This window comes from Ambystoma mexicanum, chromosome 2q (assembly GCF_040938575.1).
Source record: "Ambystoma mexicanum isolate Mex_15411 chromosome 2q, UKY_AmexF1_1, whole genome shotgun sequence".
Classification (NCBI taxonomy): Eukaryota; Metazoa; Chordata; class Amphibia; order Caudata; family Ambystomatidae; genus Ambystoma; species Ambystoma mexicanum.
In genome coordinates this window covers 1,143,073,878-1,143,098,365 of record NC_090924.1, presented here as the reverse complement: position 1 = coordinate 1,143,098,365, position 24,488 = coordinate 1,143,073,878, and the positions used below count along the sequence as shown (strand labels likewise).

Here is a 24,488-nt window from a genome sequence, read left to right as displayed (position 1 = left end):
TATCTTTAGAGAGAGCCCTAATTTAAGAACCCTCCGTATGGATGATATTGAGTGGTTAAGGCTGGCAAACCATAACAATCTCAGAATGATTTGTGCCCCACATTCAGCGATGATACTCCGGTTATTGTGGGACCACAGAGAAGATTTCAATTCCAGTGGACTAACCCTACACCTATTTAGAACGATTGAAGAAGCTGAGATATTTCTGAATGAAATGTTAGAACCTGAGGTTGTGAGTGGATCCACTCGAGCAAACTCATCAGCTGGTTCTGAACATACTGTTGAATTAATTACTAACATTTCTGAGCTGGTGACAGCCACTTCGAACATTTCTTGGCTAGCTCCCCTTATGTCTTCTATTATTGATTTTTCTAACAAGCAAAATAAACAATAGACTAATAATGTCACAGCTCAGAAGGTTCAGAATCTTAAAATAATATCTTGGAATTGTTGTGGGAAAAGAAACCTAGAGAAATGGTCATCTTATTTTGTTTCAATGGGTCCTCACACTATTATATTCTTACAAGAAACTATGTGTGTCAACGAATTGAATATTGAGGGTTATTCCAATTTTTGTGTACCTGCTGTGAGAGGTGTAATTGGTCGACCGCTTGGAGGTATTGGTATACTCATTAACAACAACATGAATCACATTTCAAAGGTTATGTACGCAAAACACGGAGTGTTGGCAGTTGAGTCTATCCTTACAGGTGCAATGTCAAATGTACTGTTATTGGTATGTGTCTACCACAACCCTGCTAACTTATCGTTTGAGGCTGCATTGGATAACATGGATGAGCTACTCGAGGAAGCTATGGTTAGAAACCCAAAATACACAATTGTCATTGGGGGTGACTTTAATGCTGTCTGTCTATCGACTTCATCTAAGTTACTTCACAAGTGCAAGTCTTCTTCGAGTGCCTCGGAATCTATGGGGAAGCGTTGGGTATCATATTTTAAAGATTGGAATATCCAATTGTTGGAATTTCTTATTGGTGACCATAAAGGAACATGGAAGAGGGGGACTCACTCCACATATATAGACTACTTTTTTGTCTCATCCGTATGCATGCCTTTGGCAAATAATGTCTTAATTCATAATCAAACTATGAGTGATCATTTTCCAATAAGTATAAGTATTAGATGTGACCTGGCATCTTTAAACAAAGAAGTAGCGTTGGGATTGGTGACCCTCCATCGACCACAGAATTCTGTAGGCTGGTCTCCTAAAATGTGTAGAGAGCTTTCCTTTTTGGTTCATAGAGATGTGATTTGGGTTTATAACAGGGATGAACTGTTTTTTGATGCACGTAGAAGAGAGGATTGGAACTCCTTCATAATTAAAACACACATTGACTATCTAGTCCAAAAAGTTCAATCACTTAACCCAACAGGTGAGAGTGGGTACAATTTGGATATAGCAGCAATTAAGAGGGAAAAAAATCGATCGATACGTGCATTAAAGAAAAAAATCTACAGTTTTCTCTGTATCACTCCACAAAAATGGGAATCTTAAAAGAATATAGGCATAAAATTGCATTTATAAAATTTAACGCAAAACTATCGGCCAATCAGCAAATGATGAAGTATCTCATCACTCATGATACCAGGAATATTTGGGTAATACTCAACAACAAAAAGGGGGCGCTGTTGCATGATTTCGCCTCCCCAATTGCTTCAAGTACATGGATCGACTATTTTAAATGTAAATATAGTTTGCCTGTCCAATTTAAGACACTCAACTCTGGTATACTTGAGCATCATTGCAAGGATCTTATATTCTTCTCTATGAAGGAAATTGTTGAGGCCATTAATCTGCTCAATTATTCCAAAGCTGCTGGGCCTGATGGTCTGCCTGCCTGTATTCTAAAAGATGACCCATATTTTTGGGGTGCGATTCTCTATACCAAATTTGCATTTATTCTATCTACCAATCTCATCCCAAAATCCTGGCTTAATGCCATAATAATTCCTCTATATAAGAAAGGGAATCCTAATTTACCCTCGAATTTCAGGCCAATTGCATTAATGGATGCCTCTGAAAAGGTTTTTTCTATAATTTTACTTCAACGACTCCAAAGTTTTATTAAGAATAAGAATATATTTTTAAAGTTTCAAACGGGGTTTCGTAAGTATATGGGGACTTCGTTAAACGCTCTTATTATCTCCCACATATTTGCTCAATCTCAAATATTAGATTCTGGTACAGTCTATATGGCTGCACTTGATATGAGCAGTGCTTTTGACTCAGTCATAAGAGAGGTTTTATGGTTAAAACTCTTAAAACTTGGTTTTCCAAAAAGAATGATTCAACTAATTGCAATGCTACACAACCACACGACATATCAAATTAGGGTAACCAGAGATGGCGCCTTAACTGCTCCTATTTTGACTATGACAGGAGTTAAACAAGGCTGTAATATGGCTTCCACTCTATTTAACTTATACCTTTGTGATATGGATATGTTGTGGAAAGAATCTGGTATGTTTCCTGTGAAACTAGGGGAACTGAAAATTTCATGGTTATGTTTTGCAGATGATATCTTACTTTTTGATCGCACTCCTAGTGGACTACAGTTAAAACTGAATCGATTTGCTAAATATGCAGCATCTCACAATCTATCACCCAATTCTTCAAAATCACAAATTGTGGTATTCCGAAATTTTAGAAAAATTAAAATCGTACAAGTGGCAACTAAATGGCATTGATATCGAATGCGAAAAATCAATTCGTTATCTGGGGTATCCCCTAAATGTCCAGTACTCTCTCAAATTTTGGCAGAAATATCTAAAGATGAAGGTCCGTCCACTAGTATCGATGATAAAGATCATGCTGAGAACAATCTGTGAATTTTCGTTGCAACCACTGATTGATTTTTATTTATTGAAAGTGGAACCGATCCTTTTATATGGGTTAGATATATGTCTTCATGACGTAGGGGCCATATTGAATCAAATTCAGGGTAGTGTGTGGAAAAGCGTTTTGGGGCTATCTATATCAGTTCCCAATTCTATAATTAGGCACGAACTTGGTGTAGTATCTCTAGCAGCCAGATGGGTTTGGAGAAAACTATCACGCTATGCTGATATTATGGCACCTCAAAAGTATTCTCTATATGAGGACGTATATGGGTTGGTTGTGCTGTCCAAATTAAAATCCATGTGTGCGTTTGTTAATCAAATGAATCTAATCCTCGTAGATTGTGAATGCACTATTTCTGACCTAGTAATGAAACTCCCAAAAGTCAAAAGAAATCTTTTTGATCGGGACTGGTCAAACACCTTAGATTGTAACAATTCATATCATCTGTATGTGGAATATGCTAAAAGGCCACGTAGTAGAGATATGAGATCGTCGTATTTGGTGTTATGTCCATCAAGTAAGATACGGAGAGCATATTTAAGGTTCAAATTAAATCAATATCATACACTTGAAAGAATCTACCTGTGGCGTATCTATAAGGGTGCCTTTTCAAATCAATACTGTCGCTTTTGCGATTATGACATCAATGAAACCATGAAACATCTTGTTATTGAATGCATTTTTTTTTTAACAGGATAGAAAAAATCTATTGGGGAAATTTGCTCCGAAAGATACTGATATCTCCAAAACATCCTTATGGGACAGTTGTATGTATGGAGAGAGCATGGCACTTGTCATTTCGTTAACTCGCTTGCTGAGTAAAATTGAAAATGCGTTAGAAAGTGTGAATGTCTACTCTAACCCTACAAGTTAAATCTGTGCATTTTTAAGGTGTGGTCTATCGAAATTTTGGTATGTTTGGGGCAGGCCAATCTTAATATGGGTATGAGAAGGTTGCGCAAAGTAATAAATCATAAAGATATAATGTAAATTTCTGAATTAACAGTGCTAAATTTTAAGTTGCAAAAGAAATGGTTGATGATCTAATTGTCTGTCATTCAAAAATTTTAATGATTAATATATGAAATTTTCAAAGTTTTGTAAAAGTTTGCTTTTTGTAAAACTACAAGCAAAACGCATATGTCTTTTAAATAAAATAAAAAAAAAAACCCAAGCGAGAACTCTACTCTGACCAATTGTCGATCACCGTCTTTAACAGAGCCAAAGCCGGCGGGGTAAGCTTCGAAGTGTTAGCACCAAAATCTTGGAACTCACTACCACCCAAACTCAGGAAGGAAACCTCGCTGTTAGCCTTTAGAAAGGCTTTGAAAACCATCCTTTTCAAATAACTGCTGTTCCACTGTAACCAAGGAATATGATTACTGCCTAAATTGTTATGATCCAAAACCTGAAAACTGCACACTGTTTTACTGTACCGAAGTGAATATGCTGTCACAGCGCCACGATGCCTCAGGGCAGTTGGGCGCTTTATAAATGGAAATAAATAAAATAAAAATAAATAAATACACATTGAAAGCCCCAAGGACATGGATCAGTTACTGCCCAATGGAAAATGTGATCAAAATTGTTCTCCCCCTGGTGAGCGCCAGCCCCCTGAAATCACTCCAGTTCAGTAAATATGCTTTTTTGATATTAAATGTATTCATTTAGTTGGTGTATATTCAACATTTTTTTGACATTGAATTACATGCCCTTATGTTGACGCGTGTTTCGACCCTCTGGTCTTCAAGACAAGGCTTCACATCATATAATTTACATCCATTATGAACATACAGTACGCATTATAATTCAAAGATTAACAAAGAAACATTCCCAAACAGGAACGGAAAAAACAATTATTTCATTAATTGTCGATAAAAACGAAGACAGACAAAAATAGGGTTGGTATGAGGAGGATTGGTAAGGTGGGAGGGAAAGAAAGTAATAGAAATGTCATTGACGATCTGCGATTCCAAATCCGCCTTCACCATAGTGCTACTTAGTGGTAGGTATGTAAGTGCTTGTTACACCAGCCACTGTTCTATGCAGGCCTTGATTGGCAAAGTATCAGTGTTTACCCCTTTTTTCTATAAAAGTGTTAAGTGATCATAATCATATTGTGCTAACCACAGTTGGTTATTGTGCCATTATCCACACCCATTATACAGTGATCATTGCTCCTATTTATTGTACCATTAGCTTTAATATTAATACCACTGTGCAATATTACATGGTTCCAATATTGTTGCTATACATGCATTAGTTTGGGCTCACCTTACCATACCTTCGCAATATAGTTTACCAAATACTGGTCTGTGCACCGAATCCTCTGTTTTTAATTTATAAAGTTCCTTACTCGATCCTGTGAACCCAAGTCACGAGTTAGTCCTAATCTTTGTATATTGTCATCTATGTTGTATGTACCATGACAAAACATTCTTCCACTTAAGTCTCCCACGCTTGTATGTATACATAATTGTCGCCATATTATGTAGGTTTTCTCTCTTGTCCCTTATGGTGCATGTTTCTGTAATGTCTCAGTATAGCTCGCAGTATGTCGCATATATACACTGCATTTCAGTTAACCTTCATGTTCGTCCTGTCTCCATATTTTCATTGCTGTCCCCAAATATTAGATCTTGACCTGTTCGTTAATAAGTCCAAACTCAATTTCTTAGCTCATATAACCCCTTGAAAACGTTGTTGACAACAGCATCATCATTAGAAATGCAAGACGTGGGCGAGAAAGAGGCAGATGCACCCTGCATGAATTGAACTGCCCTTTTACTATTCATAGAGTAATTTACAAATGCAATAGTTGTCAAAAACACTGCTAACAATAACGCCAACAATGTAACCTAAATCCCACACAAGTAGTGTACAGGTAAAGCATTTTAATATTGCACTTTTACTGCATGAAAAAGGCAATTAAAGTACTTGTATACTTTATATTTTTAGTGTATATAGTGCTTAACGCCAAAGCGCTGAACAAAATTATTCACACAATGGTACAATTAGGTGTAAAACGACATGCAGACACAATATTAAGAACAAACCAGATGGTCTTTAAGACTGAAGCGGAACAAAGGATAGAAAGACAGAGAGCGGGAGTGCATTTCAACGTAAAAGGGGCCAAGAGAGAATGAGCGGAAGCGGGTCTGTGCACAAGGTGGCCGAGGGACAGTTAAGTGGAATAGAGTCTGAATGAAGGTAGCGAGGTGGGGAATAGAATGAAATCAGGGACGAAAGATATTGAGTGCTAGGTTGTGAAGGGACTTAAAGACTATGCAGAGAAAGTTACATTTAAGACAGGAGTGAAAAAGCAATCAACAGATGGCTGAAAGAACATAAGAAATAGAATCACGATGAGAGCGTGACCACAGAAGACTAATACCTGAATTGTAGATAGATTTTAAGGGACATAAATGATAGGGAGACCAAAGAGAAGCATTAGAAGAGCCTGGAAAAAATAAGAGGCGATTAGGAGCCTGGTCGAATGAAATGTAAGATAAGGTGGTGCTTTCTGAATGTAATCAGATTAAACCTGCAGGAATGAGAGAGTGGAGATATGGAGAGCGAAGGAAAGAGGAGTCTAAGTGAATACCAAAGTTACAGGTGGAAGGAGAGTAAGAGTAGAGGAAAAGACACTGAAGCAGAAGGCAATAGGGGAGGAATGGTTGGAGAAGGAAAAAAAAATAAGAGAACTTCAGTCATGTAAAAACTGAGAAAGAGATGGTGATCAGCCATCCAAGGTTGGATGGCCAGGAGGTGGGAGGTCAGAGTGGCGTGAATAGAGGAGGTGAACATTGAGGACAGAAAAAACAGAGTGTCATTGGCATAGAAGTGGCAGGACAGACCAATCTAAGAAATAAGCGAGGCGGGGAGGGTTTGGAGGGAGGTAATATATAAAGAGAAGTAGCTGACCCAAGACAAAATCTTGGGGAACACTGGTGGAAAGGGGGAGGGAAGGAAGATTTGCCAACCCAGTGAAACCGAGTAGATGCAATCAGATAGGCAGGACTGGAACCAATTTAGGATGGCTCCAGAGAACCCAAAGGAGGAGAGGGAGAAGAGAACAAGAGAATGATCCACAGTGTCGAAAGAGGCTGACAGATCAAGGAGATTCAGGAGAGTGTATTGCTTGGCTTAGGGTGTTGAAAATAGTCACAGACGGAGAGCACAGCAATTTCCGTAGAAAGACGGGAGCGAAAACCGGATTGAAAGCGGGGAAGAATAGAATTCGAGGAAATAAAAGAGGAGATTTGGGAATTAACAGCATGCTCTAAGAGCTTCGAAAGATAGGGGAGAAGTTAAATGGGACAGAAATTGGAGGGCACTGAAGAATCTTGTGAAGGTTTTTTAAGGATTGGGAGTATCAAGGCATGCTTAAATGAAGAGGGGAAGCATGAGAAAATATTTAAGAGAGCAGTGAGATAAGGCAGTAAGCGTGGGTAGACTTTAGGGATAAGGGATGCAGGAATTGGATTGCAGGGAGCGGAGGTGGGATGAGCTTGAAACAGAAGGGCAGTGTTCGAGTTAGATAGAGGGTAACATATAGCCATGGAGACAGTGACAGGGGGAGGAGGGGACAAAAGAAGAGGAAGGAGTAATGGCAGAGCGCAAGAGAGACCTTAGTGGTGAAGTATGAGCCCTGATCCAAAGCCGAGAGTGGAGAAGTGAGCGCAGGGTCAGGTGGAATGGGAGACAAAATAAGAGTTTGAATTTGAAAAAGGTGCCAGAGGAATAAGAGTGGACAAGATCAGAGTAACAAGATTGTTTGGCTGAGAGGAGAGCAGAAGCGTATCAAAAAAAGTAGTGGAAATGTGGTCTCGGCAAGTGAGAGGGTAGGTGGAAGCATAGTGCAACCTGTAATAAAATGTGTTGTGGCTGGGGTTATTGCTAAGGATGCATGCAATTTATTTGAAAATATTTTACCTCACGGAGATTAGACCGAAATTATTTCACAGAAAAACGAAATTAACTTTTTACCTTTTCTACTTTTTTTTTTTTATAATGCGGGAGGGAGACCCCCAAACTCCCCTCCCCTCCCTAAATTATACCCTTACCCCACCTATCATGCACTATAGATAGACCACTTTACCAACCATTTTCGGTCAAATACATTTGGTCAAATCTCCTTAGGTAAAATTGTATTTAGTGAAATGTAGGTATACGTATTGCTATGGGTCCTATTACAACTTTACACTTGCACAGGGACATGAATGGACACATCCTCTATATAGAATGGTGAATATGGTCGTAGAAAGTAGAGGAATGGTAAACAGAAAAAAATAAAAGTAGTGGAACACTGCTCCTGACCGTTCCCGCTCACTTCGATCACAGTGAGGCATTGGCCGTGGATCGTGCCAGCAGGGCATAGCGTGGCGAACAGTGCAACAGAGTTAGCTGTGATGAATCCAATGGACTCATCACGGATACCCCGGCGGTGACCTCCTCCCACATGGCCTGGGGACGGCAGCCGTTGTCTGATCCTGACCCTGGGGGCAGCTATATGAGGGAGGATCACATGGGAGGAGACAACTATCGGGGAGAAGTCATGAATTCATTGGATGAGATGCGGTATCCCCCCTTTCCCAGGAGGAAGACCCTCTAATACCTAAGACCTTAATGGCCTATTGCCAGCTGTTTGTTCCCCCTTGTAGAGGAAGTAAAGAAACCTCTTCTCCATATTTTTTGACTCAAGCCCCCGACCTATGACCTAAACACACCAAGCTCCAACACAACCCTTTTTACTTCTGATGTACCTTTATGTGAGACTGTTCTCTCATGTAGAACCACGGAGAAAAACGATCTAAACACCATCAGCCTCATCACGAGTTGGCCGTTAACGCTTAAATGCGGCGGAAACAGTATTAGCGCTGCCAATACCGCTCCGCCGGATCATGACTTCAAATCCCGGCGGTGCTTTTACAGAGCCATCACAAGTACAGCGTTGGTGCTGTTAGCACCGGTAATACCGCCAGAAATACTCCTGTCCAAATTCTGGAGGTACAAACACATGTGACAGTAATAAGGGCCCAGGTGAAAACAATGCACCCAAGAGGCCTACAAAAGACCCACCCACGCGCGCGCACACACCCTCACCAATATCATGTTTCCATTTGGAGCCAGGAGCCTTGATGTGGACATGTACTTGCTGCATCTGGAGCTACAGAGGCCCGTCAACAAGCCCAGGCCCCTGGGAGCACCGGGGGTATTGGGGATGAGGGGAAAGAGGAGGCGGAGACCAGCACCAGCAATGCGGCCATCGATCCCCAGGGTCAGGCCAACAACCTGGGCCCTGACCGATGGGATGTTGGTGACCGAGTACAGGCTGGACAGGGCAACCATCACCCAGTTGCCGGACACAATCCAGGCCGACATAGGCAGCCGTATAGCTATCAGCACTGCTGTGCCCCCACTTGTGAAGCTTGTGTCCATCTTACAGTACCTTGGGACTGGCAGCTTCCAACACAATAACTAAGAGTTTGGAAGTTTACCACAACTAAATCACTAATAATATAGGGAGGACCACAAACCTTGTAGTCCATCAACAGTAGTTGTTGTCAGATAGTAGAACCAGACTTTGCGGGACCACAGTGCACCACTGGGTCCGGAAGCAGGTAGGTGTAGGACTCTAGGAAATCAGATACCCTATGGGAAGGGAAAGAAGGTGTGTGTACATTAAAAAGGGGAAACCTCACGGTTTCGTTTTTCTAGTAGCAATGCAATGTGCTCATTGACACGGAGCAGCAGTACATGCAGCACCTGCCCCAAGACGTCACTGAAGGTGGACTGGGCCATACCATGCATCTTGGCAACGGTTTCGTTTTTCTAGTGTCTAATCAGTCCCGAGTGGCCTCGTGGCATTTGCCCCTTTGCACCTGAAGTCTATTCATATTTTTATACCGGTTTCAATATTCCTTTATACATTAGTAAGCAAATATTTGACGTGTTAGTGCCTCCCACCCCCCATTTTTTCACATTGCATTGCTAGCCACACAGACCCAGGTCAACCAGCTCAAGACACAGATCCATTCCATTGCCCAAGTTCCAAACATCATAGCAGCCCTAGACTGCACACATGTTGCACTAGTAGCACCCCGGGAACATGAGGCAGCCTACAGGAACCGTAAGAGTTACCATTCCCTGAACGTGCAGATGACCTGTAGCCCCGACCACACTTTCAGCCACTGCTGCACCCGCTACCCAGGATCCACCCACGACTCCATGGTACTGCGCAACAGTACCCTGCAGGCCTACATGGAGAGGCACTGAGGTCAAAATACATGGATGCTGGGTGAGTACAAATCTTGAGTGAAATGCATGCCAATGTTCACTTGAAGGGGGGGCAGACACACAGGAATCCCTGCATTCCACCAGGACACACAGTCAGCACTAGCACTGCACCATTTCCATGCATGTGTGTCGCACAAGAACCCTTGCACACGTTCCACACATCAGAACACAAATCTGAATGCCACACACTTATGAAAGCACAGTCACATATGGAAACCCAAATACCACAATGCATCTCGTGTGTGGCAGTGCTGATCCCCCACCCTGACACACAAGAGATAACCCACCCAGACCACCAGACAGTTATGCCAACAGAGTCCTAAAGTAGGCACATCCTGAAAACCACTTCACAGGAGTAGTTGGAGTCACTACAATGACCATCACTGAAATAGTGACCCTGGAATGGACATTCACATGCCTGGCCAAATGTACATGATTGTGCCAAATAGCAAACGCAACACCAGCCATAGGTACTGCCACAACACATCAACTAACATGTCATGTGAACAGGCAGATACAAGGGTACCCTCATCCTGAATTGAGGGACAGACCACTGTCATTTATACACAGGGGTGGTGCATGCAGTAAATAGTTCATAAATGAAATGCTGCACCTTGTACAGCACATACCATGCTGAAAGTAGCAATCTGAAAATGACCGTACAAATACAGCATGAGTGTGACACATATAATCATTAACATGTTAATTGATAAACTGCTGCATGAATACCTCAGCCCATGCATGTCCCGGAAGGTGAAGGATTTATGAAAACATTACATTACTTTGATTTTTATGTCATTGATGTCTGAGTCTTGTACATCCACTGAACCTACCTATGCCTAATGTACGTGTTCTCTACCCAGCAGATGATACTGGATCCCCGCAGTACACATGGTTCATGACCCCTCTGAGTAATCCACACACACCAGATGAGCTGGCATATAACATTGCCCATGGGCGTACATGCCGCTGTGTGGAAATGGCATTTGGATTGCTGAAGGCATGCTCAAGGCATGCTTCTGGTGCATAGACCGTACGGGAGGGGCATTGATGTGTACCAGAGAAAGTAGGCAAAATCGTACTCATCTGTGTCATGCTGCACAACATTTGCGGTCGCAGGCATGTGCCACTGCCCCCCAATGCTGATGGCCAGCCACCTGGGGATGTGAGGGACGATGAGCATGTGCCCATAGCCGGGGCAAATGCACACAGGGATGGGGTGAGGGAGGGGAGGTTGGCCAGACAGGCCTTGATTGACAATTATTTTTGATCAGGTGGATGGGTACATGTTGTAAAATAAGGAGCACTTTCACACAATTATGAATGTCCATGCTTTGTATGCATTATTAACAGGATTTATTAATTGAGGAACAGTCCCCCTTGCCCCCTGTGAACACCCCAGCACACAATCCCCCTCTCCCCTGTGAACACCCTAGCACACAATCCCCCCCTGTGACCACCCAGCACACAATCCCCACTGCCCCCTGTGAACACCCCAACATACAATCCCCCTCCCCTGTGAACACCCCAAGACAGTGCCAGTGGGTCCATGTGCCCGTGCCTCGGCATTGTGCCATGTCCATCTATGATGGTCGTGGACGCTTCCCACGTCTGGGTCCCTCTGGTGAGCGGCGTGGGAGATTGCGCAGGGAACAGGATCTGGGCAAAGCCTCCAGGGATCCCTCTGTGGGTGTGGTGGAGGTAGATGGAATTGCACCTGCTAACTGCAGCTGCTTTTGGAGCAGATTGTTTGCCTGCCGCATCTGCACAGCATGTGCAGATTGCCCCTCACGCAGCTCACAAACTCTGTCCAAAACCTGTCAGGCAGCTGTACAGGCCTCCAACACCCTACGGGTGCGGGCATTGTCACACGCCATGGTCTTGGCTGCATTACGTATGGCGTGGTTTATTGCCTTGATGTGGTTGCTGTGTTCAGCCGCCATGGCCTCAATTTTCCGCTGTCGTTCCTCTATCACGTCCAGCCGTCCCATTACAGCAGCTCCTGTGACTATGGGTCTGTCTGGTGTGCTGTGGATTGGACTGACAGCTCTGCGCGGTGTGACAGGGGAGCTGTAGGGAGACGTTGCAGCCTCTCTGATGGGGCTGCCTCGGTTGGAGGGGCTGCCTTAAGGGGAACCATAAGGAGGTGCGTCTACATCGGGCTGGGGTGTGCTGGCACAACGTACAAGCATAGGGAAATGTGGAGTGTGTGCTTCCACTGAGACCTGCTCTGGGCTCCCTTCAGGTGTGCCCATCTCCTGAGTGGCACCCAGGCTGGGTGAGCACACCAGTGCACTGTGTCCTTCCTCAGTGGCTGTGTGGCCCCCATCCCTGTTTGACCCTGCACATCCTACAGACCCCTGGTGGCTCCCGGTGTTTAAGGTGGTGACACCCTGCAGCCTTGTTGACGTTGAGCCGGTCTGACTGGGATCCCGGTGGGGTGACGTGGGATGTGTTCTGTGCCTTGCCTTCTCATGCCGGCCCCTTTCCGGGGTGGTGGTGCTGGTATGATGCGCGTTGGGGCATGTGGCTGGATGTGGATGCTGCTTCCGAATCAAAATTGCCCTGCAATGATCGCTGCGTGCCTGTAGGGTACATAGGGTGTTGTATGAGTTGAGGGCAGCTTACATTTGTATCATGCATTTCATGTCTTAGAGAGGGTTAGGGCACAGTTTGTATCATGCTTGGCAATTGCATATTTGTCATTCACCATCTTGTGGTTGCTGGAACGTCCTACAGGGGAGGGACACTGGTCCGATATGTTGGTGATATCTTCAGATGGCTGTTGTGAATGCACAGCTCCCATGTCACTGTGCGTGAAGGGGGGTTGGTGCTTTGATATACATGCACACATCACGTTGCTGTGGCATGGCCATGGTTCCGTTTCCCTTGGGGCTTACATTGGTACATTGTAGATACCAAGTCATGGTACCAGAGGGCGCTAGGGTACAGTGGTACAAGGGAGCACTGATGGGTGGTTGCGGTGCATCACACATTGCACACATACATTCACACTGAGGGGTGGGTCTAACAAGATTATGCATTTTCAAAGTGTGGGTGGGGGGGTTTGCTCACCTGCAGCCTCCTGTGTACCGGTGCCTGTCTGCGCTCCACCGACTCCCTTGATTGTGCCCATTTCTATCAGTGTGGTCATCTGCTCCTTCCAAGGTGTCAAGTCTGGTGGTGGTGGTGTTGGCCCTCCTCCAGTTGCCATGCTTTCGCTCCTGTGCTGGGCCAAAAGACCACAGACACGGACCCGCAAGTCGTTCAGCTACCTGCGGCAATCCTCCCCGTCCCTGGGCACAAGGCCCACCTCTGACACCTTCTGGCTCACTTGTCTCCAGATCTGTGCTCGCCGCTGTGCACTCGTCTTGCACTGCTGTGGCCCATACAGCTCTTCTTGGTGGCCTATCACCTCCTCCACAAGTACAGCAAGCTCCTGATCTGTGAACTTGGCTTTTCGGACCCTCTCCAGGGCAGACTTACCCCTGGTACGTTCCTGGGACATTTTTCAGGCTTTGGAAGAGTTGATGGCTTACAGGGGCTGAGATTTTCGGCGGATTGTGATTTCCAAGATGGGTGCCGCTTTATTTCCCGTTCCGGCGGTGACACATTTCCCGCTGCGCTATAAGCACTGTAGCTTGGCAGTAGCGCAAAGCGTGCTGGATTTATGGGTTTGCAGCCACTTTTCCAGCCCAACGCTATTTGCGTTACCACCAAGGCCGTGTGCGCGTGCACACCAACTCATGATCTGGCGCTGTTTCCGCCAAACATCGTGGCATTAACGCAAATTGAAGAGGCGGCAGCAAATAACATGCAACATCCAACGGAAGTGGCCGAGTTTTCATGTCAAGGGCAAAATGAAGCAAGGCCGCTGCAAAGTGAAAAAAAAAACGATGATGAGATCTCGTACTTGGACTCGGATGAAGACGTCTACCATGAACGTCCAGGGTTCTTAACATTAGTCGAAAAAAGAAAAAGAACTATCAGGGAAAAGTTTCCGACTGAAAAAGCAAAGACTAAGAGCGACCTTCCAAGAGAAACGCACAACTCGTGGAACCCGAAGCACACGAGGAAGAAACAGTCCGATCAGGATCGCAATTACATGAAAAAACAGCAAAACGAAAGATTCCTGTCACCAAAAAAGGTACTGGTTGAAAACTTGCTTGAAGAAAACGAAGGAAAAAACCTAAACCGTAAAAACGTGATAGCCCTGCTTCATTGTGTGGATAAATTGAGAAAGCTAAGAAATGAAGATATAGCGGTGGTAGAATACGTTGACGAAGAACGCGTGGATAAAGTGGTTTTACATCTGAAATCGAGAACACACAAAGAATTAATTTTAAAAGATGGAAAAGAGTTGTTGAAACGAGGCTACGAGATTCGAGAAGTTTTAAATAATCCAAAAATAGACGACAACAAGAAAAAAGAGCAAACATTTCGAGAACAGAGAAGGGCATTAAAAACTCCTTTACCGCAAAAGGGAGCGGTTAGAATGCAAAAAGAAAACTTCAAAATAACAGTGGTAAACACGAATGGAGAACTTGACGAAATGGTGAAAGAAGACTCAAGAAAAACAGAAAAAACAAACCGGGACAGAAAAGACAGTCTGAAAAGATATGTAGAGCTCCAAGAAGATTGGCTATGGTTAGCAAGTTCCTTATCCTCAGATGGAAATGACCGATAGCAAAAAAAGTCGTAAGCAAGAAATGAGGAATCACTGATCTCCTGGAACACGAGGGGTTTTAAGCACTTGATGAATAAGGAGAACCCACAATTAAACAATGCTACAATAATATGTTTACAGGAGACCTGGTTACGTGACGTGCCTGCGTGCAGAAATTTCGAGATCGCCATGAACCCCGCGAAAAAAGAACGAGATGGGAGACCCTATGCCGGCTTAATCACATTATTAAGAAAGGGAAGTGGCTGGCGGATTATGGAGAAAGGGAAGTGGCTGGCGAATTATGGAGAAAGGTAATGCAACCCACTTCATACAATGGACTCTGTTAGAAACCAACAGCGACACTAAAAATGTGGAAATGTCTTCCTTATTGGTGATAAACGTCTACTGGAACCCAGCAGGAACAACAACCACTCAGTTCCTGCAAGCAATAACAGACATAATAGTCAAAAGAAGGGAACAGAATTCAAACTGTCAAATAATTCTATGTGGTGATCTAAACATAAAATGCCTGACAATAAACGGGCTCCCGCGGTTGGAAGAACTACAGATGGGGAACTCAAATATGGCCAGATGGGCACAGATGGCAAAAGGTTTTAACCTGCATATGTTAAATGGTCAAACACGTGGCGATATTCCAGGTAAACAAACGTGGTCGAATGGCCAAGCATCGACAATAATAGATTACCATATGGGTCTCTTTACCCCTGATGTTGGAAATAGAAAACTTTGAAATTTTCCATCAAAATGACAGTGATCATAACATCCTTAAAACATCATGGAGGAGAGAGAAAAATTTAAAATTTTACGGGAACAGTACTAACCTAGCCTTAAACCCGTCGGCAAATCGAATAAGGCTGACAAAGAAAAACATTCTATCGTTGAAAGAGGTCTTCGTCGAACCAGAAAAAAACTTGACGGGACACCTCAATTATGAAACACTCTTAGAAGCCTACAAAATAACGAGCTCAGGACTTAAAACTGATGCAATAACACACAGGCACAAATACAGTAGACAACTAGTAGAAAGGAGGAAACAACTAAGAAAGGAAATAAGAGCTTGTAAAAAAAGAAAAAAAGACTCAAACATAGAAAAACAAAGAAACATCAAGGTATGCCGAAATCACTATAAAAACTGACTTACAGATTTCAAAACCAGACGACATCAAGAACAAGGGGAATCTATGCTAAAGACCCTACAAAAGTCCAATACCAGAGAAACATGGGACTTAATAAACAATTGTACCCTGAACCATCAAAGTAGACTAACATGCGGAGTCTCTGAGCATGATTGGATAAAACATTACACAGAAGTATTTTCTGCTAGAGCTGACGACGTGGACTTACCTGAAGGGATTACAACACACGCTTGGATGAAAATGTTGGACGAGGTGGAAATTGAAACCGCAATTCGGAAATTAAAAGACTCCTCCGCTGCTGGGCCTGACGGGTTAACGAATATCCACCTGAAGAAAGATCCAAAATCATGGGCAGTGATAATAAACATCTTATTCATGACAATTGTATTGCAAAGAAAGATCCCAGAAACATGGACAAAAAGCATAACAGTGCCAATATATAAAAAGGGTCAACGAGATCTGCCAACAAATTATCGACCGATCTCATTACTAGCAACAACAGGAAAGCTTTTTGCAGCAGATTTACAGAAAAACCTGACAAAATGGGCAGAGACGAACAACATCATTGACCCGCGTCAAACAGGGTTCACTAAGCGAACAGGAACTGATCTAAACCTATTCATCATATCAATGCTAAAAACCAATGCTATAGAGATAAAAAAAGAACTACATTTGGCCTTTATCGTTCTAAGCCAAGCATTTGATACTGTAAATAGAAGAAAGCTATGGGAAAAGTTAAAATCATGGTCGTGTCCAGCGGAATTACAGAACCCAATAAGGGCGTTACATCGAAATACGACCACCCAAATCAGAGTGAACGACCGAGGGGATCTGACGGCCAATATCAGAATCAACAAGGGTGTGAAGCAAGGCTGTCCGCTTGCAGCAACATTATTCAAACTGTTTCTAGCGGACATACCAGAAATAACAACATGCACAAGACACTTCAGTCCGAAAATAAACAACCAGGAAGTGTCGATAATATGCTATGCAGACGACATAGTAATATTAGACGGGCTGCAACGACTCATAAATAACCTACAGACTTACATGCAAAAAAATGACCTGACGATCAACGTGGGAAAATCAAAGATTCTGACGATAAATGGCAAGAACAACGCCATAATGAAAAAATGTAAGTGGCATATAGAAGGAGAACCTCTTGAACGAATAGAGATGATAAAATACTTAGGTGTCGGACTCAACACCTCTACAGTGGAAAAGAGCTGGGAAGATATTCTGCTTGCAAAAAGCAGAAATCTAAGCGCACAAGGAAGGGTCTTAGATGGTAAATATGGAAAATTTTCATTAGCACCGGTAAGAATGTTCTATGTTCAAAAAGTTCTGCCCTCCTTAGCATATGGGAGCGAAGCTGGATTGAATCTATCATATAAAATATGGTCTAAACTGGAAAGTGGATTTTGGAAACCAGTGTTGAAGCTTCCAAGGAGCACTCCGATAGTGGCAATAAGAGCGGAACTGGGGCTCGAGTCACTTGAAGCCATAATGAAATGGAAATCATTATGCCTGCTGAGGAAAATCTGTGAAACCAGTCCGGCCGAGAGCTACAAACTACTGGCAACCAAAGGACTAGATAAAAGTTCAACTTACCTCAACCATTGGAAAAGAGAATGGTTGCAGGTTCTATCAAAAATGGACTCATCTAAAGAAGAACTGGTGACAAACCCCAACAAAGTAAAAGAAAAGCTCATGAGACAGGACTGGATTGCAACAAGAGAGGCCAAGATGAAGCTAAAGAACATAAAAAACATGGCAGTCGAACATAGAAAAAGAAACGTGCTTCCAGAGTATCTAGCAAAATTTCCATCTTACACACACAGAGCAACACTATTACAAATCCGGTTGGGAGTCTACCCAACTAATGACTATAAAAACAGAACTGGAGGAAGAGGCACAAATGAAGGGCGCTGCAGATTCTGTCAAAACAAGTGGCAACTGGAGACACCGATGCATCTCATGACGAACTGCACTGCCGTTTCAAAGGAAAGAAAGCGAATGCTATCAAGGTATATGTTAAAAATTACCCAATGCAATGACGAGGAACGATGGGACTATTTTATCCAAGGACACAATCCCAGATTCTCATGTGCGGGTGTAAACTTTTTGGATAAAATCCTCAAAGAAAAAGACGATGAACTAGCCGAGGAAAACACGCTAAAGACTGGATAAATTAAGTGAATAAACAAACATATACCTTTGGAGGCGAAGGACTTAAAGATAGTCATGATATAAAATGAAATGAAAGGAAAAGAAACGAAATGAAATGAAATGGAAAGTGTGATAAAAGTTTAAATGTAAACTAAAAAAAAAAATGTTTACACTTTAAAAATAAAAAAATAATAATAAAATTAACGCAAATAATGCTCAACGGAAAATACACCGGGAATACCGCCCAACTCGTGATGAGGTCCTATGTGTCCAATGACAACCATGGACTCCAACTCCCATAATCACCCAAGTACTGAGACAAGGAGGATGAAGGAGTTGGTACAAGGTAACAGGAGCCCGAAGATCAATATGCAGACTAGTTCTACAAAATCATCTGTGTGTGGGGTATTTAAAGATGGTAACCGCACTACTGAGTGTGGCAGTGCAGGAGAAGACGTTGGTTCCTATGCAGAGGCTTATGAGCACGGGAGACAAGTACCTGTGTGGCAGAGAACAGGAGGCCATTGAGACAGAAGGAGAAATGCAGTGCTTGAGCAGGATATGCCATGGGGACGCTGGGAGCCACACTAGAATTCATGGGCACATGGCAGCTTGAAGAGGCGGCTTACTCCATAACAGGACCTGAAGGGAAGCAGGTGTGTGTGACCGTGGAGCCGCAAAGGAAGTCGAAGGACGTCGGCACACTCTATAATGGGAAGTGAGCGAAAGAACCACCCTGCAGAATCATGAACAGGACCAGAGACGCTGGAGAGAACTGGTAAGTCATCCCAAAGCCTGTGGGTATCCCACTGCGTTCCGGTGACCATGCCAACGACAATGTGAATGTTAGGAGATTGCTAATAATACAAAAAGATTGTTAGAATGCAGATAAGGCAAAGTACAGATTCAAGCACAAATGAGCTATGGATGCATGAGATGCAGGTGTGGGGCACAGTCTGAACACATTTCCAAAGACAAATATACTAAGCCAATAACGGTATATATAGTTTTTGTGATATAGAAATGTGAAACATAAGAGAAGTCCTGGCAATTGAAGGATACCAGGCAAGTGAAATCACTAGTGAAGTCCTGGCAAGAGAGTACACCAGGCAGTTGGAATAGCATAAAGAGTCTTAGCAGGGGAGTATACCACGTGATTTGCAAAGCTACCAGAAATACTAAATAAATCATAAGACAAAAGAAAAAGGGAACGTAGAATGGCACGATTCCAGATGGCGGCAATTGTAGTCACGATAATCGGGGCTATTGCTGGGACAACTGTGCCAATGGCAAATGCAGTATCAGTGCGCACACTAGATGAGAAGGCCATCGAGTTAGGCCAACATTTAAGGATGATACAGCAAAGATTAGCCTCGAAGAACAGAAGAAATTGGTGCAGTATGTGAATCAAACTATTATAACCCTGAATGATCAGTTGGAGCTCTTTGAGCTTGATATAAATGTAATGGTCAGACAGGATGTGTTATTGCAGGACATGATGAATTTTGTGAATCCAATGGAAGTAGTATTTACAACATTTTTAAGAGAAATTCAAGACAGAATATCTCAGTTTATACAAGGTCACATGCCCTTGTACTTTGTATCTGACATCAGCTTCCCTGCCTCACTGAAACTTGAGGAGAACCCTCTCTGGTTCTGGAAGTACCTCAAAACCTTTCTCTTTGCTTCTGATTTTTCTCCTCTTCTCCCTTGCTGAACCTGCCCTTGTTACCTGGCCACCCTCTGCTCTCAGGCCCACGTCCCCTCTACCGCCAGTCGGACCCCTGCACTACCTTCCTGGCAACCCCCTGCACTCGGGACTGTCTCGGTCTCCCTTCAGTCCCATTACCAGCACTTGACACCTGATGTCTGCACTTACCCTCGCACTTGCCACCAGCTGCCCGCACTTTACTTACTGTTATTATTCTTTATCCCATGTACTGCACTTCCCTTCCTCCCCCTCTCCCTCGACTTTCCCCCATCCCATGCATTTGCGCAATCTGAATGACATCTGGCCTAGTAGGATCGCTGTCTGCCCTCTGTTCCCCCTCCGTTGCCTCGTCGCGCCTTGAAACACTTTTGTATAGGCGCGTTATAAATGCCTTATCATATATCATCTGACAAACGATGGCATGGATAACAAGGCAGGAAATGGAACCAATACAAGAGAAAACTTGCATTTGAGATGTGAAGTACGATTCCCCTGTTCATGGATATAGATCAAATGGAGATTGGGTTTTTATTAAGCATTCCATATCTCATCCCAGAATTGATATATCAAATCAAATTGTACATAATGTAGGCTTTCCTGTAGAACGATAAATACATACACATTGTGACTCCTGAAATGGTGACATTTCAGACATGGAGAGATGGGTCTGTACCCAATCCCAAAATGAGATATCTGCGTAATGTTCAAGGATCAAATGTACATTTGCCTGTAGAAACCATTCATACCTAATGCAACAAATGCTCTATGTGGATTACAGGCAGATCAAGAGGGTACGGAAGGATGTGAGGTGTCAATAAGTAATCCAAAACCTGAAGTATTAGAACATGCCAAATGTATCAACCATAGGTGGTTGGTCCGTACATCTGTAAAGAATTATACAGTCACACACAAGGATCATTCATAGTAAGTCCCCCCCCACAAACCAAAAAAAAAAAAAAACATTTAAAAAAAGGCATTAGAAAAAACAAAAAAAAGGTATATTCTACTTCCATCCAAGGTGAGCAGTCGCGATTGCCCAATAGGTTTCTTCCTGGATAGTCAAGAATCTGCAGCTCTAGCATAACACGCATCACAGCCAATTCAGCCCATGATCGCTAATCACATCAGGGGGATTAAAGAAGTGATGGAAGTGGAAAAAAGGAAGTAGTGGTACTCTGGCTGCATCCAAAAAGGAGGGAGTGGGATGGCCGGACAGATGGGGAGGGTGGGAGAGAGGGAACAGGGGGAATGGGGAGTGCAGGGACAGGGGACCAGGATAACCAACCTTGGCTGAACAGTGAAGCAGGGATTTTAATCCACTCTGCAAATTTGACCACCTACCTACCAAGTTTTACTCGTTACAAATAGTTTCGATTTCAAGGCCTACAAAAGTAATTTACTTACAAAAAACACAAATTGCATAACAACGCCACATGACAGCATGTAAATCCTTACAGCAACATGTTAAGCCAAAAGAATATCATTGTGGCTTTAATGTTCACTTCCTGAATGGTAAACTATAAGTCCAAAAATGTAATTAAGCCCACTGTACGTTCAGTGATTTAAGACATGTAATAAAATAAGTTGTGTAATAAACTCAGATATGCAGATGCTTTGCAACAAACCTACAGCTCATTGCTATTCACGATGTTCAAAACATTTGATTAGTGACTTAAAGCAACTTTAATTTCTTACATGTCAAACTAGTAGACATCATGGATATCAAGCACCCATTTAATGTGTTAATATAAACAAATCACTGAATGGGCGCTTTGTGTTGCTCACTTTAACTATCACAGATGTGCAAGGTAACTGGTGCTTTGCAAGCTCTTTCAGTTGGAAATGTTCTATCATGCATATGAAAAGCCCTGCAACTGATAAAAGAAATGTGTTTGTAACCCGAGCACTTAACCTGAAGAGCCACGGACGCTGTGTATGCCTGCCTAGCTGAGACCTGGTAAACTGGCAGTGATCAAATGTCTGCTTGAGCAGATTGTATAACTGGCTTGGGAGAAAGAAAAAGCATCCAAGCACAGATCAGATAGCAGCAGCAAAAGGGTGGGATGCTCACCTGGCTGGTGTCTCCTGCCGTCACCACCCCTATAGCATTTGTGGCCTCCTGTCTCAGCTGCAAGTCCAAGGCTACTTCCTCTGAAAGTATGCGGCAGTACTGTGGAGTGAAGGACATGTGTGCAGGAAACGTCTCGCGGAGGGGAGGGGGCGAGTATGAGCCCCGGATACATGTCTCAGAGAGAGACTGGGAAGGGAAGAGGCAGGCAGGACAGGGCAATGCACTTATTATGCCACATCCTGCACAAGTGTCAGCTCTGCAGGACAGCCCGAGGTGTGGAGAAAGCGTTCACAACTTGACACAGCTTGATTGGTAGTGAGCATGGTTTCACCTTGTACTTTAAGTTTAAGGTCATTAATTGTGCGAGTTGTACTGTTGGGCGTCTCACGGATGGGTGCTCCGTCTCGGCTTCCCTTCCCAGCAGTTGTCCAGACTGCTATTCACTGTTGATGCTGCTATTTAATGTTTGCCTCCACGTCCCTTGCTTACTCTGGCCAATCGAATCAATAAAGGCCTCCTCTTTAAGCCCTCAACCAAGCCGAGACATTGATCCATAAATGCCCTCCCCACTTGCGATTACTGCTCTTATGAAATGTGTCAATCCTTTGTTTCCATATTTCTAGGTTTCACTCCTCTCATGCGGCGCTCCCAGCCCCATGGGAATGTTTCCAGAAGTCAGAGAAGGCAGCGAAACAGTCCCTGGAGGACCCCATGGTCTGCATTTCATTCCATAGGGGCTTGAGTACCATAAACGCCAAGACCCAGCACGGTGCACCAAACTTTCATTTGTACAGATCCAAGAATTCTTTTTCACTCTAGTGCCATCTAGTGGAGGAAAGTATGCTTTTTCATGAAAATAAATACAACGTAAACGGTACACAGTAGAAAATGAAATGCTCCGTAATGGCTATAATTAAATGCATAAAAAGACACAATACACACCTTATCTGGAGGGCTGCATGCACGGAAAGAGTTGTAATGGACAGTGTAAGGATTGATAATTGTAGCAGTGTCTATATTTATTGTTATAACATGGTTAGTGGAACTTACAGTAAAGATACATGACACTGCAGCTAGACTGATCCATAGGAAAAAATAAAATACTTGTAAAATGTGGTACATGATTTCTAGCTAAAGAAGTTATCATTCCCCATGTTTTGATCAGTGTCCTCTGCAGAAAAGTGGGGGGGGGAATGTTAGAGAATGTATGAGATAAATAGTCTGTGCAGTAGGATCTCATGACTGATGGTGCCAAAAGCAACTGCGACGTCTAGCAGGATAAGTGCACACTGATTTGTCATCTGCATTGTTTTTAAGTGTATCCCAGATGGGGCACCAAGACGATTCTGTACTTCTAGAAGGTTTAAAACCGTGAGGTGCCTCATTGTTTCTATAAAGTACTGGAGTTGACGATATATGAATTATTCCAGATGTTGCCTGATGAAAGGTGCGTTTGAGGTGGGGCTATAGCTGGCTGGGTCATATTGTCTACTCTGGGCTTTGTGAGCCTGATGTATGTGTATTTCAACTGAGTTGGGACTCTTCCGGTGCTGATTAAGGAGGGATAGGACGATGGGTGAAATTCTGGAGATTCAATGACTGATTTGTAAAGATTGGGGGACATGGATCTTCAAGAGATCCTGACGGGTTGCACAATTCAATGATAGCTTGTAGGTCCTCTGCAGACAGAATGTGGAAAGATAATAGAGAGGAGGTGTTGTTGGGATCTCGGTGGCATGCTAGTGGGAGCATTCTTAATTGTCAAGTTGACCCTGGATGTCTAGGACCTTTTGGTTGAAAAATGCAGCAATCTGGTCACAGAGCTATTGCGTAGGGGCAGCAGTTGGGTTACATGTTGTTGAGTTTTTGAATTCCCTGATGATCTTATTCCCTTTTGCTCTGATGCGCTGAGTCAATGCGGTTGGAGTAGTGTGCCTTCTTTGCTTTGAGTACTTAAGCCCTGTAAAGGCGTAACTGTTGATAGTAGGCAAATTTGCTAGTGTATGTTACGCTCACCTGGCTCCCACAGAGGCGTCGATCGGAACTGGACAGCTGCCGTCTCCACCAATGTGACGCGTAGGGCGGAGATGACGGACTGGACTGGCCCACCTAGCTTCGTTTGCTTGGCCCGTAGGAATATTCTTCTGCAAATGGAGAAAGGGAATTAACCACCCGTGGAGTCGAGCGTAAATCCCCCCAACCCCACTGTTCTCCCCACAGATCGCCTTTGATGTCCCCTCTTATAGTCTCACCTGATGATTTGAAAAGATGAGCCCTCCATCCTGCATTGAGTGCAGGGGCGCGTTGATAACCAGTTGCTTCACTGGCTCGAAGCAATTGGTGAGTTCCAAAACAATATTGACTCCGAGATTCCCGGTAAGATGCCGTAAGTATAAAGTTTGTAAGAGTTCAAATGCCTGACTTTCACTCTTGTCGATTCCTTGCAGGTTGCAGCTTGACCCTAATGAAGAGTTCCTCGTGGCAACCGGTAGTATTCTGGTAAGGATTTGTATTTTCTAACACAGTTCGATAAAATAAAGTCAATATGTAAC

General features: G+C 43.4%; 1 protein-coding gene across 5 annotated transcripts in view; it reads right to left on the bottom strand.

Annotated features, from left to right (window-relative positions):
* ICA1 (islet cell autoantigen 1) overlaps window positions 1–24,488 on the bottom strand; it is a 1,066,176-nt gene that overhangs the window by 172,521 nt on the left and 869,167 nt on the right. The window lies entirely within an intron of this gene.